The sequence below is a fragment of the Octopus bimaculoides genome, chromosome 1, assembly GCF_001194135.2.
Source record: "Octopus bimaculoides isolate UCB-OBI-ISO-001 chromosome 1, ASM119413v2, whole genome shotgun sequence".
Taxonomy (NCBI): Eukaryota; Metazoa; Mollusca; class Cephalopoda; order Octopoda; family Octopodidae; genus Octopus; species Octopus bimaculoides.
The window spans coordinates 3,190,718-3,198,798 of record NC_068981.1 but is presented as its reverse complement, the minus strand read 5'-3'; the positions used below and the strand labels follow the sequence as shown (position 1 = coordinate 3,198,798).

Below are 8,081 nucleotides of genomic sequence, written 5' to 3'. Positions count from 1 at the left end.
AGAGAGAGAGAGAGAGAGAGAGAGAGAGAGAGAGAGAGAGAGATATATAAACTAAATATGAATGGATATAAAATAAAATACAATTATTTGTATCTTTTCTTCAAAGTTCAATGAAATTATTAAAGAATTATCGGAGAAGAATCACTTTTAAGACTGTTTACTACAGGAGCCGCGAGAAATAACTAAATCTCCCTAAAATTATAGATTACTATTTTAGAAAATAAGATATGTATAAGGTTGTTCTAACTTAAATATTCGCAAAAAGATAGAGAGAGAGATAGATAAAGAAAAAAAGAAGGGATGACCACGGCTGGAACGTCTTTACTCATCCATAGTTCTGCTGGAGAAGGAGCTTAAAGAACACTTTCCAAAGAAGAATATAATAAGGAGCTTTTTGTAAAGTGTTCAAAAAAAGAGAGAAAGAAGACATGTAATTAGAGAAAGACATCAACGGAAGCTAAAAAGTAATATAAGCAATAGATAGAAAAAAGTGGACATTAGGGGTCATGAAGATGAAAGAAGGGTTAGGTCAGGGGTAATGTTGGGGAATTACGGGAGGCAAGGAAGCTTTTAACAGAGCAATGTCCTAACAGACTAACAACTGATATTTGTTATTTAGTCCAGGATTTCAGAATTCTGATCATGAAATAATGTTTCCTAAAGCCATGAGTGTTACACTATTTTAATTTTATTTTACAAAGCATGTCTACGATTGGAAGAGATATTGAACTGGAACGGATGGCCAAAGAGCTTCCTGTAAAGATGAAGGATAATCGTTTGGGCTTCTGTCAATTCAATATCTTGACGGCCAAACTACGATAATTATATAAATATCCAATAAAGAATGCAAATAAAATATAAATGTTCGATGTCATTAATTTAAATGTGACGGTTTTAAACAAAAAAATACGAAGATGTTTAAGAAGTAAAACCGTTGTTCAGACTTACGCAGAGATGAACCTGTCGTCTGGTTATGAATGGAAACCAAAGTAATGATTTAAATAGTTAAAAAGATTATTACATATCTATCAAATAAATTGTTAAATGAAGATTATCTGTAAATTTTTTGCGAAAATAATATAATAATTTGATGTTATGATTAATATTATTAATGAAAAAGCAAAAAATTGAAAAAAATGTATTTCGTGAAACATACTTCGGTAATAATCGTAAAAATAAATGATTTCGGTAAATAAATCGTAAAAAGAATTAATTTTCAATAAAGGGAATAAAGGAATAATAGAAAATAAATAATCAATAGAAAATAAAGCAAAACTAAATAGATTTATTACAAAACTGAATTGAGACCACCATACTCTTGTTAATATAATTTTTGTTAATATAATTTACAGATATAAATGAATAATAATAATAATAATAATAATTCTTTCTTTCTTGGCCACCAGGGCCGAACACAAAACATAGTGGACGATAGACAGACGAGGGACAGTGAAGTTAAACGTGTAGACAACCAACAAACACAACGATTATAAAAGAGATAAAATTAACAATATGCTTCCCCAATGGGTGGGGGAGTTCCACCGTTAGGTGACCAAAGAGACCTTACGCCCTTTGGACCCCAACACCAAGGGCTCCTCAGGAAGGCACCCTTTTTTCTCCTTTCTGTAAGGCATACAGGCGCGAACTTAGAGTGGGACCATTCACATGGGCCATTCTTGCCATATTCACCCACCTTTCAATGAACTTATTGGGTGACAGTACATCCCTCTCTGGCCTCACTTTCCTTTTCAGGTGTAACCTGAAAAAGTTGATTAGGCCTTGGCCAAAGAGGAAGGTACCTGTCCTTAATCCTTTCAATCACGTCTACCACACAACCTCTTTCACCATAGCCACCAGACAGAGAAAAACGGCCCTCCCTTTCCGGTCAAAGGAAGGAGGCAGGGCGATCTTCACAATAGACACAGACAATAGCTGGGTCTGTCCTACATGTGACAATAACTGATCGACAAAGCTCCACAAGTCAGCAATGCGTGCGCACTGTACAAGAGCATGCAGAACGGTTACATCACTCCACATACATCTCTGACAAGCCCGACTGACTGCACACCTGTGCCTGTACAGCTTATTTTGAACTGTCAGTGGCTCCTTCTCGTAGCACTGCCAGGCCAGGGATTTCTGGAAGTTACCCATAGTTCCTGGCCCGAAAGTCCTTTGGAAGTGACCAGCCAGTTGATTCTAATCAATGCCCAGGAGCTCTCCAAGTACACCATTGCTCTTGCCCTGCACTAATCCCATATAGAACTCCAAGGTGGAACTTCCACCAACCGCTATCCCAACTGGCTGAGGGCTGTGAGTGCTCGGAGACACTTTAAGGGCCAAGCACCCTGCCTTGGTCTAAAATTTAGACAGAAAGGTATATACACTTCCTCAATTGTACACTTCAATCGGGAATACTTAAAGCACTATCTCCATAAAATTTAGCACTCGCAAATTGATCGGATTGTTTTAACGGTAAATTATTCCAAACTATTTGAGGCAATCTACCCTTTTCCTAGAAATAACAAATCAAGCACCTCCCCAGAATTAGAGCTTCGTCCGTCTGGAGCTAATCCATATTGAAAATGTGAGTTTGTTGCTCAACAAACAAGAGGAACAAGCATGAAAAGAAAGGAAAATGGAGAGAAATAGCTCATGCCGTTTACATTTATGCAATCCCAGACACCAAATTATTGGTACAATGCAATGTGGTCCTAAAGTCCGAGATTTGGAAACAAGTGACCAAACTATTGAGTTTCTCATAAATTAAGTTGTTAAAAACTGCAGGAATGATGAGAATCTAAATAATGGAAGTAAGTTAATTAAAAGACCTAAATAGTTTTCAATTATATCCAATATTTTTAACAAAGTAGTAATAGTAGTAGTAGTAGTAGTAGTAGTAGTAGTAGTAGTAGTAGTAGTAGTAGTAGTAGTAGTAGCAGCAGCAGCAGCTGTTGTTGTTGTTTTTCTGTTTCAAATTTTGGTTTCATGGCCAGTAATTGTAGTGTGAAAGAGTACAAGTCAATTCGATCAATCCTTAATTCTTTCTTCTATAGGCACAAAGCCAGAATTTTGAGGAGAGGGAGCTATTTCATTGCATCAGTCCCAGGGCTGAACTGGTACTTACTTTATCAACACTGATAGGATGAAAGGTAAAGTATATCTTGGTAGAATTTGAGCTCAGAATATAAACCACGAAGAGTCTCTACTAAACATTTTTGTCTGGCATGCCAATGATTGTCATCCATGCAGCCATCACAAGCAGAGTGGGGCTTTAACCATGCCAACCATCCAGCAGCTATTCTGTTTTACCACTCGCTGAGAATTAGTTCTTTGCTCTAAACTTTAGTCTTTTTCTCGCATAATAAAGTATTTTATGAGTCTTTTTCCATTTCATGAATCTCTGATCCAATATTCTTTCCAAATCCAAGCCAGATACGTGGAAAACATAGTCAATCCAGCTACAAATTCATCACAGCTCATCTCTGCTGGAAGCACCAGACATTGTCATTCTTGCTATAATTAAAAATACAATTTGAAAGGCTTTTTCCATATGAAATTCTGCCAGATCAGATTGGAGCCTGGTGCAGCCATCTGGTTCACCAGCCCTCAGTCAAATCGTCCATAAATCAACATGTCTGGCACACAAGCAATTCTGCCAGCTTTAATGTATTCTCATAATGATGCATATATTGTTATAGCATCACATTCTTTGTAATTCACTTGTGATATAACACTTGCTCCTATTTCCATCAAACAACAACAATACATCTCTTTATTTTTGTAGGCATATTTATAACCAATTCAGTGATCACAAACATGAAAATTATAACTTATTTGTTTCCATAAAAATTTCGCTCACTCTCTTCAAAAAGTATTAGCACACAGTCTAGTTTTGGCATGTTGCCCAGATCATACTACATGTATCATAAATTTGAAGGATCTGCAATGCTTATATCATTTCTAAACTTGACATTTATATTCATGTGAGACTATTACTCATTATATGATGGCAATTTATTTTTGCTACTGTAAATATTATCATGTAATGCAGTGTTTCTCAACCTTTTTACCTTTGCATAACCCTTAAAATAAATTGCATGTCTCAAGGAACCCCTGTACAAAAAAATGATATACCATATATTTCTCAAATTTTTTCATTGTAGTTCATATGATAAATATCATATATATAAAGTTCAATTAAAGGTTAAAAACCTCATTAAGGCGTAATAAAATCCAATGAATATACTGGTTTATTACCAATTACAAACTGTATTGAATATTACATTTAGTATTCAACTGTAAGGTGATTGGATAAACCGGGGTTTATATATATTTTTAAGAAAATAGTGATAATTAAATTAATAATTATTTGTTAATTACAATTGCTATGGAGGAGATACAAGGCTGCCCCACACTATATAAGGATGGGTGGTAACAGCTGGAAAGAAGACAATGATGGTAATGACCAAATGCCAGAGCATCTCAAGACACCAGAAAGAAAATGGAAAAGAAGTAAAATTATAATTATGTAATATTATATCAGCGTTTCTCAACCAGGGTTCCCTGGAACCCTAGTGTTCTGCAAAGGGTTCGTAGTGGTTCTCTGAGAAAGAGTGAGATAAGCTAATGCTAATTTCATGATCGTAATATTACTATACATACACAACATATTATTGGTTATTGTAATTTTATAATATAGACATCATCCTATCTAACCTATTATGTTATCAAAAAATATAACAATCTTTGTAGTTAATAAATAATTATTAATTTAATTATCCCTATTTTCTTAAATATATATATATATATATATATATATATATATGTATGTATATCTATCTATGTATGTATATCTATGTATGTACCGCCAGACTGGACCTCGTGCCGGTGGCACATAAAAGCACCCACTACACTCTCAGAGTGGTTGGCGTTAGGAAGAGCATCCAGCTGTAGAAATTCTGCCAAATCAGATTGGAGCCTGGTGCAGCAATCTGGTTCACCAGTCCTCAGTCAAATCGTCCAACCCATGCTAGCATGGAAAGCAGACGTTAAATGATGATGATGATGATATGTATATGTATGTGGTTGTTATATTTTTTTGATAACATAATAGGTTAGACAGGATGATGTCTATATTATAATATTACAATATGTTGTGCATGTATAGTAATATTACGATCATGAAATTAGCATTTGCTTATCTCACTCTTTCTCAGAGAACCCCTAGGAACCTTTTGCGGAACATTGGGGTTCCAGGGAACCCTGGTTGAGAAACGCTGATGTAATGTTGCATAATTATAATTTTACTTTTTTTCAATTTTCTCTGTCTTGAGATGCTCTGGCATTTAGCCATCACTATCTCTATCTTCTATCCAGCTGTTACCACCCATCTTTATATAGTGTGGGGTAGCCTTATATCTCCTCCATAGCAAGCCACTTGTGTCTGTCCCTCCATCACACTTTAACCTCTCACCACCTAGCATAGAAACACTGCTTCTCCCCAATACTCTTTTATCATTGAGTTGAAGAGACTTTTTCTTTTTCCTCCTTTTCTTCCCGTTCTCTTCTTATTTTGCAAGTTACATAGTGTACCTCAGTAGTCCTAGTGACACAAGAAAGAAGAAAAAAACACCCAGTAGACATTGTAAGAGGTTGGCATTAGGAAGGGTATCCATGACAAACTTGACATTGGAGCTTGATGTAGCCCTGCAGCTTTCTGGATTCTGTCAAGCTGTCTTGCTCATACCAACCTGGAAAATGGACTAAATGATGGTGTTTATATAAATCAATGAAGTCACTACTAGTTTTCAAAATAATATAGAGGTGCAGGCACAGCTGTGTGGTTAAGAAATTTGCTTCCTAACTACATGGCTTTGGGTTCAGTCCCACTTGCACAAGTGTCTTTGACTTTAACCTCAGAGGCCAACCAATGCTTTGTGAATAAATTTGATAGACTTTCATATGTATGTGTGTGTATGCAGGTATGTATGTATTGCTCAAGAACACAATACACTAACCTCTCCAGGAAATGAAACCACCATCTTGCAATCATGTGAGCAGTACCCAAACAAACTAAGCCACGTGTCTTCATTTCCAACATGGAAAAGTTGACATAAACTGATGATGAAAATTAAATAAAACAAATTTTGCATTTAGATATATTTCAGCCTAAAATTGGCCCAGGCCATGTCTAATTTAATAGCATCATCTGACAAGACCTGCCACGTCAAGTTTTGTGGTATCATGGCCCATTCATGTAGGGAGTTGTAGTTCACTGAGATGTATCCAGGTGTAGGTGGCTTATCTGGTATCTCTTGAAGAAATTTGTCCAGGTTTATGTTGAAGGTGATGGGATCTTTTTCTTTGATTTGCTTACAATAAATATAAATTTAACAATAACAATATTGTTTAACTATCAATTAAATATGTAACATATTGATTGACCTCACTTGGTCACACCTATGGTCGTTTAAGATATTGGAGATTTTTCTATCCTGCTTTGTATTTTAAACAGTGAATTGACAGGCAAAACGTTTGTAAGAGTTTGCTCCCTTCTTTATCCATTACAGCTTGAAAAGAATCTGCATTGTTGTTTCTGATTTGTAAGATAACACATGGATTTTGGTAACCTAGTATTGAACGTTTAAGAAATAGATATAAACATTGGATAAGCATCAAAGCCAACTGTTAGCCTACTGTCACAAAATTCAGCTTGCCTCTTTTGGCTAAAATTATGTTTTGATTTAGAAGAGATTTCCTCTAGTTTTACAACACAAACTTCCTGTTTCGAAGTGATCTACATTAAAACCTTCTCTCAAAATTTCGAGTTAATGTTCCAAACTGACCCTAAGACAGTGTATTTCAAGTGAAATATGGTGACAAAAAGATTAAAATGATCTAAATTAAACTTTCCATTAAAGCATTATATTAATTTATGTTCCAAACGCCAGCTTAACCCATTAACTGCCAAATTTTTTTATTCATATTTTTTGGCCTTGCCAGGTGTCTGAGGAGTTAAAATAATATATAGTATTTAAATTTCCTTCATATGTGAATTAATTTGGAAATTATGATAAATTTTTCAAAAAGTCCCAAATGGGGATTGCTGGATAAAAGCACATTTATCCTTTTCTATTAAATTGCAATAATAAACATTTTATTTTTGAAACTATAGTCTCAAATATTAATAAATGATATAGATGGGAAATACAAAAAAAAAAAAAAAACGTTTTCAAAACCGTCAATATTTTTGTAGTTCAACAATTGCGATTTACGACATAAAATGTCCTCTAGAATTAACCAGAGCTAATAATGACAAACTTTAACTACTAAATATTGTTAAACACACCTCTGCAAATGCAATGCACATAAGCAATTTACTTTAAATACAACGAACCGGCAGGGAGACTGTTTTTAGCAGATCCCCAAATGGGGCCTATGGCAGGCAAGGGGTTAATAAGGACAAACTTATTTCACTAAATTTTTCATTGTTATAAATGCAGCAGTTTTTCAACAGCAGTATGGTAACAAAACAGTTAAAGACAGTTTTGTACACAATGAACACCCTATCCATACAGCTTGAAAGGAATCTGCAATGTTGTTTCTGATTTGTAAGATAACACATGGATTTTGGTAACCTAGTATTGAACATCAACCCAGAAAACACTTTATCTTCTTAAATATGTGGTTTTGACAGTTTTTACTTCATTTTTATCTTCTTAAATATGTGGTCTTGACAGTTTTTACTTCATTTTATTACTTGGAAACAGGTGAAGGTTGGTAACAGGAAAGGCATCCAACTATAGAAAGTCTCCTTCACTGAACTCTATCTGACTCATGCAAACATGAATTCAGATGATATGATATTCATTGCAATGATGATGATAGTTATTTACAATCCAGATAAGGCAAACTCTGAAAACAAAATATTATTCCATTTGAAAAATTGCAAACCTAAATTATAAGTCACACTGAGAAGACTAAATATGTTGTTTAACCTCCTATGTACATATTAACAAACACCATAACTGCATAGAAATAAGCGAAATATTGTCATTAATAATGAAACAATAAGGCATTGG

General features: G+C 34.7%; 1 protein-coding gene across 1 annotated transcript in view; it reads right to left on the bottom strand.

The window, feature by feature from the left end:
* The window catches only part of LOC106880096 (uncharacterized), a 46,009-nt gene extending 45,031 nt beyond the window's left edge, over positions 1-978 (bottom strand). Inside the window, exon 1 of the mRNA XM_052974101.1 lies at positions 949-978. The gene's annotated coding sequence lies outside the window, so the exon portion shown is untranslated. The remainder of the gene's footprint in view (positions 1-948) is intronic.
* Between the last annotated feature and the right edge of the window lie 7,103 nt (positions 979-8,081).